This window comes from Capsicum annuum, chromosome 4 (genome assembly GCF_002878395.1).
Source record: "Capsicum annuum cultivar UCD-10X-F1 chromosome 4, UCD10Xv1.1, whole genome shotgun sequence".
In the NCBI taxonomy this organism is placed as follows: Eukaryota; Viridiplantae; Streptophyta; class Magnoliopsida; order Solanales; family Solanaceae; genus Capsicum; species Capsicum annuum.
The window spans coordinates 110522185-110534593 of NC_061114.1; positions in this window are offsets into that span (position 1 = coordinate 110522185).

The following is a 12409-nucleotide window of genomic DNA, read 5'->3' on the forward strand; positions in this document are numbered from 1 at the left end:
ACCTCCAAAACACTTGCAACCTTTTTAGTAGCACTCCTTGAGTCTTAATGCCACTCTGGATTTCCTTGCGCAATCTGATTCAATAACGTATACAACTCATCGTACGTTATCTCCAGAGCTTGACCACCTGCAGCTGAATCTATCAAAATCTTTGTGTTATGGTCGAGTATCTTAACATAAGAATGTGCTAATACCTCATTTGAAAGTTGATGGTGTGGACAGTCCAATAGAAGAGCTTCGAACTGCTCCCAAGAATGATACAAATTCTCATCTGGCTACTGTTTGAAGCATATTATCTCACTACAAAGTCTCGTAATCTTACCAAACGGAATGAATCGGATGAGGAATCTCTGGGCTAAGTCATCCAAGGTTGTGATTGAATTTTTTCTCTCAACATTCAACCAGTTCTTTGCTTCCCCCAACAGTGAAAAGGGAAATAGTGTCAGCCTCACAGAATTAGTTGACACACTCGTAGGAATGAATGTGTCATTGATCTCCAGAATATTTCGCAAGTGGACTTGTGGATCTTTATGTGAAATCCCAGTAAAGTGTCCACTACCAATCAGAAGTTGCACCATATTTTGTTTCAGTTCAAAGTTACCTCCAATAGTCGGTTACTAAAAAGGGGAAGTCAAATTTGTTGAAAGTGGGATTGCCACTTCTTGAACTGTCCTGCGTGCTCCTTGTTCTTTAGCCATGGAGCAGGATGGTCTTGATTTTATTTTATATACAAAATTTATGGGAGAAGGATTGCTTCTCTCGTTCGTTGAAGGAAGCATTGCTCGGATTCAGGACTTGGTTCAACCAATTCCCTATCTCTTGCAAGCTTACTAGCCTGAAAACTTATTTCGTGCAATTACAAAACCAAGACCAAATGTAAAGTACCAAATAAATCTAAAGAGAAAAACTAAAAATAAAACTATTATCAAATTACAAGTCTTCGACAATGGTGCCAAAAACTTGACAGCGCACACGCAAGTGTATGTGTACTACCAAGTAATATAGTGGCCTTAAAGAAAGCCGAGTACCGATCCCACAAGGACTAGTTCCAACAACTATTTAATTCTAGTTCACTTATTGAGATTAACTAAATGCAAAGTATAACCAAAAGAGAGTTTGAAAGTTATAAATCAAAATTAAAGTAAACAGAGCGTAAAGTAAAGACTTGAGATAATAAATAGAGTAAAGCCCAGGGTTAAGACACTTAGAATAGTCATACTGTGATATTGAACTCCATTCATTTGATTGATTTTCTTCATTGTTGATTTAGGTTTTATCGCATGATCATGGTCTCCCAACCTCTAATCGTCTACCTAACTTGGACATTACAACTATATCATAGAGCAGGGATTTAATAATCCAATTAAGTGCTTAAAGCTATCATCCTATATGTGAACCAAGCAAGGATTCTAGGTACACCCCTATCCTAGTTGCTAATTCAAATTCCTTATTTGATAAAAGAATATGAACCTTACTTTATTCATCCCCATGTTCTATCTTTCTAATCCCCCTTACAAGATCAAAAGGTCGACAATATATGTATTCTAAGGGTGAGCAATCCTTAAAATTGTTAAAACAAGGATGAACAAAAAAAACAAATTTGATAAACAATCTAATCAAATTCAGTTCATAATGATAGCAAACATGTTCTTGTCCTTAACCCCGAAAAGAGGGCATTTAGCCACTAATCAACATAACCATAATCCAAATACTTGAATACATGATTAAATATATTTAAAAGCTAAAGTGAAAGAATATAAACCCTAAAAAATTTCTGTAGCAATCTTCTCTCTAGTCCCAAAACATCCAAAAGTGTCCAAGGTTAAGTTCAACTAGTCCTATTTATAGTAAACCAAGTCTTGGCCGTGTGTGGGAGTTACTCCACGTCGCCTTGCATATCTCATGGGAAGAGCTCCGCAGTGCATTCGAAATAATATTAAATAAGCCTCACAAGGAATTACAAATTACGTGAAGTAGGTTCGCGAGGCGGGTAATTCGTGTGGGCAAACTGGAGTTAGCCTCTCAAAATTCAACTAAGTTTTTTGCTTTCCTCTTCTATCCCTTGCCTTATGGTATTGTTTTCCTTTGCTTTCCAGCTTGTAATTCATTAAACTATCATCAAAATCAAGTCACCAAGCATCCTACATGATCAAACACAAAATATTAGAGTTCAAACAATACAATATCCACAACGATGGACTAAAAACACGAGCTAAGACTAGGCTAGTCCATATTGATCTTCAACTTATTGTTCCAACTCTTGACTTAATCTAATTTAACTTTGCACATTACAAATAAATTTTTCCACATATAATTACACAACTATAACCTTAGGAACTCAATACACCCACTAGAATCCATTGAATTCAACTAGCACAACACCTAGCTCAAGATAGTAAAACTAGTTTTTATGTCAAGACTATAAATGATCAATTTGAACCCATACTTGTTTGTAAACACCTTTTCACCCTATAAATACACACTTGAACACTTAGATGCTTATTTATATCATCATCAACACATAAAGCACAAGCATTACCCTCAATACAAGGCGAAAAAAGCTAAGATAGCAACACTAATGTGCATAAATATACCCAATATCATCACCCCACACTTAAAGACTTATTTGTCCACGAACATCTCTTTAATTTAAGCATCATATGCTGAGGAGACTACACTTCTACTACATACAAGACACTCAAGCTAGTACTACACTGACTACGCAGAATGTATGTTCTTACACTAAGCATGTTACAAGCACAATTGATAGTTCAAGCACACTACTTGCAAACATCCTAGCCTAAAGAATTGACTCACCAAATTGTCAAACCCATGAACATTGTTAAATTAAGGACTTCATACAAATCACCCACATTCATCAAACATGAGCCCTCACCACAAGAGATTTACCCATAATCACTCATATAGATGTAATTTTTAACACAATGGTTATAAGAATCAAATTGTGCTCACTCTCTCAAGGAATTCACAAGTTACACATAATGAAACATAATCTTTCCCTTAGTGTAGTAATCTACTAATATTAGAATAATGAAGCTTAGAATCAAATAGTTCTTTAATGGTTGTAATATAGGATAAGGGACAGGTAGAAACTATTTTGGACAAGAATAGTAACTATCTTCTATTAGCTCTTCAATACATCATATTTTCACAATTAGCTCAATCTCTAACTACCAACTTACACTACTTTTGTCTACCCACATCTTTTGTTTTACCCCATCTCATTAATCTCATTCACATATACTATGATGGGAGTATAATATGTACACATCATTCTATTTAACCCTTCTTCACACCCATAATACATTACGCACCCCTATGATAGCCACCCTCAACTTAAGCAATTACCTTAGTTGAGGTGCACAATGTCCATGGAGGACCAGGGCCAAAACAGGTTCATTTGAACACAACTAGGCTAAAAATGAGAACTTTTCAACCACAAATTTTGTCATCTCCTAACCTCAACAAGAAAAATTTTACACACCAATAACTATCACTTTGGGACTTCAATTTCACTTTTCTCCAACTTGAATTTCCAACTTCTCACTTAATTAATTTTCCCTTAAAGCACTTTGGAGGTTTTAGATCAAACAAAGGGATTGGGCTACATATGAGGCAACCAAAGAATAAGCTAAAGGCTCAATTAGGATAACTAGGATTATGCACTAGGGTAGATAAAAAGAAGGTATAAAACATGGATATCAAAGAAATTGGTAAATCATCTCCTAAACCCACACTTTTTATTTCATTTTGCAAACACACCAGGCGAGTTCTAGACATCATATGCAACATGGAATATACAAATACCTCTCACACACGTGGCACATGCTTAAATAATGTAGTATCATCATAGACTCTTAACAAACAATCACATGAATTCAACATTAAGCCAACATGAACAAGAGTCTAAATACAGAATTCATGTGTCTCAAAAGTAGTAATTCACACAATTAATATGCTTTTACTAGTAAAACACTTGCACCATGCAGTCAAATATAGCACCAACAAGAACATCTTACTTATGCTAACACAAAAATTTTAAATTTACCCTAAAAATAAGAATTTTCCCACCCCACACTTAAAAATCTACTTTGTCCCCAAAGTATACTTAGTAGTAGAGATAGAAATCTCTCTGAGGCCTATAGGCCTTGTTAGTAGCATCTTTATACATCAATAGGGTATGGGGGACCCCATACTTGGTCTTCGCTATGCTTCTTAGCTCAGGTTTTTAGGTACTCAGACTTCCCATCAACCTGTGACTCAACAAAAACAAAAATTAGTAAAGTAAAAACTAAAAATACTGAAAATAAAACATACTTTACTTGGGTTGCCTTCCAAGCAGCGCCTGATTTAGTGTCGCGGCATGTAATACCCCGTACTTTTCTTAGTCCCATTTTGCCCCTAGTGTGCCAAGAGACAATTTAAAAAATGAATAGCTCTTGACACGTGTAGAATTTTCCAGTTCTATACACACCAGTGTGTACATAATTGAATTAGCTTTCCAACGATACCAATTTTGCCTTAATTCGATACTCAATTGAGAAGTTATGGCACTTTAGTGAAAAATAGTAGTCCAATGTGATATCACCGCATCGCGGTGACGTACAGAATCACAATTGTCCAATTTTTAGTGAAGCACTATAATTAGCCCACATTGCGGTGACGTTCGAATTCCATTTGTCCCTTTCCAGTAGCTCACTGCGATTGGACAACATCGCGCCAGAAATCTCAATGGGATATACACCGCATTGTGGTGGAGTGAAAAATGGCACTCGTCCTTTTCCAGTGACGCAATGTGATTACGCTGCATCACGCCAAAGCCCAAAATAACAATTGTCTTTTTTTCTAGTATGCTACCACAATTGTGATGCATTACGTTGTGGCCCAAAATCGGGATTCCAGTTTTAAAATTAATATTCCAAAGGGCAATTTGGTGATTTCCCAAGCCCCAATTCATGAAAAACACAAGATTAAACTTATTCTAAGTATATTATGATTATTTTTCATCAAATTACTCTCCAAGAAACCCTAGAACCACAAAACTTCAACCTCAAGAAATACAAATTCCACTATTCTTTTCCAAGATAACCCAAAATTCAAGATTCCAATTCAAGAACTTCAAGAATCAATCTTCAAGATCCTAAATAGGAATTCAAGTTCGAGCTTCTTTATTAATTTCATTAATTAAGGTATATAGGGTTTTTAACAAGGATAATTCTTTAATCCTTGTGCCCAAATTAATTTTAAAGTTGAATTTTATATGAAATTATATGAACTTAAGTTTAGGATTTATAACCACTTATTACTATTTGAAGATTATGAGATTTTAAGAAATTTAGATTTTGAATTGCATGCCTATTTTCATATTTTTATGCATATTGCAGTAATTTTCAAATTTAGAATTGAATTATTAATATTTTCATTATCAAGCAAGAATTTTATGATGATTTTACATGAATTTGAAGCATAGGTTGTTATTGAACATTGATATTTCAAGAATGACAATATTTTAAGCATCCTATAATTAGTTATTTTTAGATTTTTTTTATAAAGATTTGATCTTTCGATCCTCAGTTAAGATGTGGAATCCACTTACAATTTTATTACAGTTTACAAAAAATAGATTAATTTTGCTTACAGTTTGAAATAGATAGATGCATAATTAGTTTTCATTATAAACCCTTATGCTATTTTTAAAAGTGGATTTCCTACATAATGACATACCGATTAAAAGGAGTAGTATTTAACACCGAGTTAGGTATGTTCACATTCCTAAGAACTACGAGCCAACGTAGGTTCAGATTATCATATTATTCCTATTTCTATGTGGATGATAGTTACAGATGTGATCACTTAGATTAGGTTATACTCCTTGGCAAGAGTATGACATTTCTCCCCAATGTAAGGTTTTCCCATTAGGGAACTAGACATTGGACACTATGATAGCTCACATAGTGTATGTCGGTTAGAAGAACATCCTATAGCCTACAGAAAAGAGAAATAAATCACTGAAAAGCTTTTAGAAATTATGTGTAAAGGCTCATAATTTTTGTTCAGATATTGCTTTATATAAGTCATTAGCTACTAGATTTCATCTTTCAGTTTATAGATATAAAACTGAGTCCTTTCTACACTTAGACCTCATGATTTAATAATAGAATACTAGTACAACTTTTAGAATTAAGTTTTATGACTCACAAGATTTATACAGTATGTATTATCACTCATAATTCATAATTTTCTTGGCTTTCAGTTATTCCAGCCAAGGTGAGTCAATTATACTTACTATGTATTATTTTACAAGTTTATATGAATATTGAGATATTGTTTTACTTATGCATTCACCCCTATATACTCAGTACATTCTAGAAGTACTGATCCACATAAATGCCTATGTGCTACATTATCCTATAATGTAGGTTCAAGTGTTCAGACTCAGCACCGTGAGTGATTTTAAGCATCTCCATCTATATTCCGACAGTTGGTGAGTCCTCATAGTTCGGGGACCCAATTATTAAGAATTTCTAGTTCATTATAGTATTTGATTCAGTATCTTCAGTCAGTTCAAATCAGTTGGGGGCTTATCCTAGTGGCTCTCTAGTTAGTAGTAGTAGTAGAGGCTTATCAGACTGCTAGTTATGATTCAGATTTCTAGTATTGATTTTTCAAACTTTTAGGTCTAATATTTTCAGATATCATATTCGGATAATTTTAGTTTAGCTTTGATAGAATACCATATTTTAGCTTTGATTTTAGATCTGTATTATGAGCTTCAGATTTAGTAGAAGGCTTATAGGGTTAGCTTGAGGCTACTCGTAGTCTTGAGCACCGTGTGACATCTTAAGACCCGTTTATAGGGCGTTACATGGCACGACCCAACTACGCTTCATCCATATTTCTTTATTCTCTTTATCACACTCGAACACCATCTTCTTATTTGATTTTGACCTCGGGAGTATGAACTCTCAAGGTCAATAACTTTTTCAATAATAGCCTTTTCAGGCTCATCAATCTGCATCATGTCGGTCTTAGGTGGTTGTGGCTTAGGCTGCTCATTTAGAAAGTCCAAATAGGTCTTTTGTGGAACCACCTCCACCACATCATACTTATCCACTTCAATCATAGTAAACATGCATAAGTATTTGTAATGGGATAGTGTGTTAAGTGGTTTGTACACTTCAAAACTCAACTCTTTATTCTTCAACCTCATGGTAAGCGTACCCTCTTTCACATCTATCAAAACTTCTCTCATCACTAATAATAGATGTACCAAGATGACTGGAACTCTTTCATCTGCCTAAAAATCTAAAATAATAAAGTCAGTAGGAATAACAAATTTGTGAACCCTTATGAGAACATCCTCAATAACTTCTTTGGGATGGGCTATAGTCCCATTTCCCAGCTGCAGTAGCACAAAACTCTAACTAGTCTTTCCCAAGCCCAAAGTATTAACAAAGAAAGATTCATCAATTTTATGCTTACCCCTAATTTATTAAGTCCATGGATTACCTCATTATTACCAATTTAAATGGGGAGAGTGAACTTACTAGGGTCCTTGAACTTTTTGGGCATCTTTTGAGTCACCACAAAGCTACACTCTTTTGTAAGTGCTACTGTGTTGGCATCCTGCAGCTTAACTTTATTATCAATAACATTCTTCAATTACTTAACGTACATAGGCATTCCTTGCAAACTATCTAAAAGACGTAAATTAATGTAAAGCTCTCTGAACGTGTCAAAGAACTTCTTGAAGCATGCATCCTCTTTTATTTTTTTCAGCACTTGTGGGAAAGGTAGTGGTGGACTCTCCTTTACTGGTTCTACAACTTTCTTTTTTAAGTACTCAGGCTTTTTTAAATTTTTATCAACTTTATCTACAACCACTTGGGGAGTAAAATCTGGATTTACCTCCTTAGTTTTGTTCTGAGGTTCTTTAATCAGTTATTTCCAACTCTTCAAAGTGATTGCCATGTCTTGTTTAGGCTTTTCAGTATCACTTGGCAACCCACCTTAAGGCCTAGTGTTCTGTATTGCTACTTCTAATCTAGTTGCAACTCCAAGCTTCTTGTAGCCACTTGCTAGCTTTTTATATCTGCTGTCAATTATACTTTAGTAGCTAAAATTTGCTTCATCATCTCTTCCAAATTTCTATTTGCGGCCTTATTTTCTTGAGCTTGAAGTTGCTAAAATTGCTGCTGCTAGGCGTTCCATTGCTGATTTAGTGGCTGAGTATGCCACTTCATTTTGTAGGCATTCCCATAGTTAATCCTCTGAGCATTTTCCAAAAACATTATGAACTCAGGATTTGCAACACACATATCTGTAGAATGACCACTATTTTCACACACTACACATCAAGTGATTGTCTAATGAATTACATTCACTGTGGCTGCAGGCAGTATAGCACCTAATTTTATGTTCCTAAACTATATAGTCAACTAATTTTGTAATCCAGTAATCTGGGTAGATATTATGGTAAACTGATCTACCTCTAAAATACATGTAACCTTTTTACTAGCACTCTTTGAGTCTGTTCTTGTGCAATCTAGTTCAATAATGTACACAGCTTATCATACGTCTTCTCTAGAGCTTGACCACCTGCAGTTGAATCTAGCAAAATCTTTGTGTTCTGGTAAAGTGGCTCAACAAAAGTATGAGCTAATACCATATTAGACTATTGATGGTGTGGACAGTCCCATAGAAGAGCTTTGAACCACACCTAAGCATAATATAAATTCTCATCTGGCTTCTGTTTAAAACACACAATCTCACTGCAAATTCTTACTGTTTTGCCAGACAGAAAGAATCAAATGAGGGATCTCCGGGATAAGTTATCCCAAGTTGTGATTGAATTTGTTGGGTCAGTATTCAACCACTTCTTTCCTTTCCCAAATAGTTAAAATAGAAATAATGTCAGCCTTGCATAATCAGTTGACACACTCATAAGGATAAATATGTCACTAATCTCCAGAATATTTCATGGGTGGACTTATGGATCTTCTTGTGAAAGCCCGATAAAATATCCACTACTGATCAAAATTTTCATCATATTTTGTTTTAGATCAAAATTGCCTCCAACAGCTGGTTTCTTCAAAAAGATATGTCAAATTTGTCGGAACTAAGATTGCCACTTCTCGAACTGTCCTGTAAGCTGCTTGTTCTTCAGTCATGAGAGCAGGATGGTCTTGATCTTCTTCTATTTCCAGAATTTGTAGTACAAGGATTACTTGTCTCCTTTATTGATAGAAGTGTTGCACAGTTTCAGGACTTGGTTCAACCAATCCCTATCCTTTGCTATCTTACGAGCCTTAAAATAGGTTTTCTGTAATTACAAAACCAAGACCAAAGGTAAAGCACCAAAGAAATCTAAAGATATAAAACTAAAATAAAGCAATTACCAAATTACAAGTCCCCAACAACAATGCGAAAAACTTTATAGCGCACACGCAAGTGTACGTAGTCTACCAAGTAATATAATGGCCTTAAAAAAAGTTGAGTGTCGATCCCATAGGGACTAAATCCAACAACTATTCAATTCAAGTTAACTTATTATGAATAACTTGATGCAAAGTGTAACCAAAAGAGAGTTTGAAAGTTGTAAACAAAAATTAAAGTAAGCAGTGCATAAAGTAAAGACTTAAGACAATCAATAGAGTAAATCCTAAGGTTAAGACACTTAGAATAGTCATACTTACAATAGTCATACTATTTTATCAAATTTCATTCATTAGATCGCTTATCTTGGTTGTTGATTCGTAGGGTTTATTGCATGATCATAGTATCCCAACCTCAAATCATCTACCTAACTTGGACATTAGAACTACATCATTGAGCAGGGATGTAATAATCCAATTAAGTGCTTAAAGCTATCATCCTATATGTGAACTAAGCAAGGCTTCTAAGTACATCTCTTTCCTAATCGCTAATTCAATTTCCTTATTTCATAAAAGAATATGAACCTTACTTTATTCATCCCAATGTTCTATCTTTCTATTCCCCCTCCCAAGATCAAAATGTCAACAATATATGTATTCTAAGGATGCACAAATCGTAAAATAATTAAAAAAGGATGAACAAATAATAAAATATGATATATGATAAACAATCTAAATGAATTCAGTTTATAATGATAGCAAACATGTTATTGGCCTTAACCCTAGAGAGGGGGTGTTTAGCCACTAATCAACATAACCATAATCAAAATACTTGAATACATGATTAAATCTATTAAAAAGATAAATTTAAAGAATAAATCCTAAAAAAATTATGTATCAGCCTCCCTCCAATCCCAAGACATCCAAAAGTGTCCAAGGTTAAGTGCAACAAGTCCTATTTATAGTAAACCAAGTCATGGCCGTGTGTGGCATTTGCTCCGCATTACCTTGCATATCTCGTGGGAAGAGCTCTGTGGTTCCTTGTAAATTACATGGAATAAGCCTCGCGAGTCATTACAAATCACGTGGAGGGAGATTCGTGAGGTGGCCAATTTGGGTGGGCTCACTGGAATTAGCCTCACGAAATTCAACTAAGTCTTTTGATTTCCTCTTCCATCCCTTGCCTTTTGGTGTTGTTTTCCTTTGGTTTCCAGATTTTATTTCATAAAAATATCATCACAGTCAAATCACCATTCATCCTACATGATCAAACACCAAATATTAGAGCTTAAAACAATACAATATTTATAATGATAGACTAAAAACACGAGCTAAGACTAGGCTAGACCATATTGATCATCAACTTATTGTTCCGACTATTCACATAATCCAATTGAACTTTTCATATTACAAACAAGTTTTTCTACATATAATTACACAATAATAACCTTACGAACTCAATACACCCACTATAATCCATTGAAATAAACTAGCACAACACCTATCCCAAGCTAGTAAAACTAGTTTTCACGTCAAGACTTTAAATGATCAATTTGAACCCAAACTTATTTGTAAACACCTTTCACCTTTTAAACACACACTTGAACACTTATATTCTTATTTATATTATCATAAACACATAAATCACGAGAATTACCCCAAAAAGGTTAAATAAATGTGCATAAATACACCCAAAATCAATAGATTTCTATCTTTTCTTGGAAAATCATGACCTTAATTTTGCAGTGTGTTCCAAGTATAGCTTGGAAGTGTGTTCTTCATTTGAGTCCCAAGAGAGTTATTTTCTTTATTCAGGCTCGTCGCTTGGTTGAGAAAGGATATTTGTCTTATTTGGCTCGTATTCGTGATACTAGAGCTACTATACCTCCTTCTTTGGATTCTATTCATACTGTCTATGATTTAGTGGATGTGCTCCCCATTGATTTACCTATTATACCTATAGATCTTTTATTGACTTTTCTATTAATGTTGAGCCAAGCACCAAGCCTAATTTTATTACTTTTTATAGGATGGACCCATCATGGTAGAAAAAATTAAAGGATCAGTTGTAGGAGTTATTGAATATGGGATTTAGCCATCCTATTATATTATCTTGGGGTGCGCCTTCCTTGTTTGTTAATAAAAATTATGGGTCTATGCATATGTATTTTGATTATTGATAGTTAAATAAGGTGATGATTAAGGATAAGTATGTTCTTCCTTATATTGATGATTTATTGGATCAGCTTCAGGGTGCTTCACTATTTTTCAAAGATTGATTTGAGATCCAGCTATCCCAAGTTGAGGATTAGAGCTTCTTTCAAAGACCTCCTTTTAGACTCAATACAATTATTATGAGTTCTTGGTCATATTTTTTAGGTTGACTAATGCCCCAACCGAATTTATAGAGTTGATTAATTGGTTATTTTAACCATATCTCGACTCTTTTTTTATTGTATTTTTATTTATAAATGATATCTTAATTTATTTCAAGAGTGAGGCTGACCATGAGGTACATTTTTGGATTGTGCTTTTAAGATTAAGGGACTAAAAATTGTATGCTAGGTTCTATATGTGTTTTAGTTCGAGTCTATCTCTTTCTTTGGTCCCCTGATGACCAGGTATGGTATTATTGTAAATCCAGCCAAGATCATAGTGGTACATTATTGGACTAGGCCAAGTTTTCCTATTGAGATTCAAAATTTTATTGGTTTAGCTAGTTACTATCAGTGTTTATTAAGGGTTTTTCATCTATTATAACTCTATTGACAAAGTTAACTAAGAATAAGATTTCCTTTCAGTGGTTTAATGCTTGTGAGGCAAGCTTTCAAAAGCTCAAGGATGTGTTGACTTTAACTCATATCTTGACTTTACCTAAGGAAGGCATGGGTTTTACCGTATTTTTTAATACTTCTGGTGTTGGGTAAGGTGTTGTGTTGATGAAAGAGGGTAAATTAATTGTGTATTCTTCTCGTGAGTTAAAGCCCCGTGAGAGGAATTATCCTACCCATGAT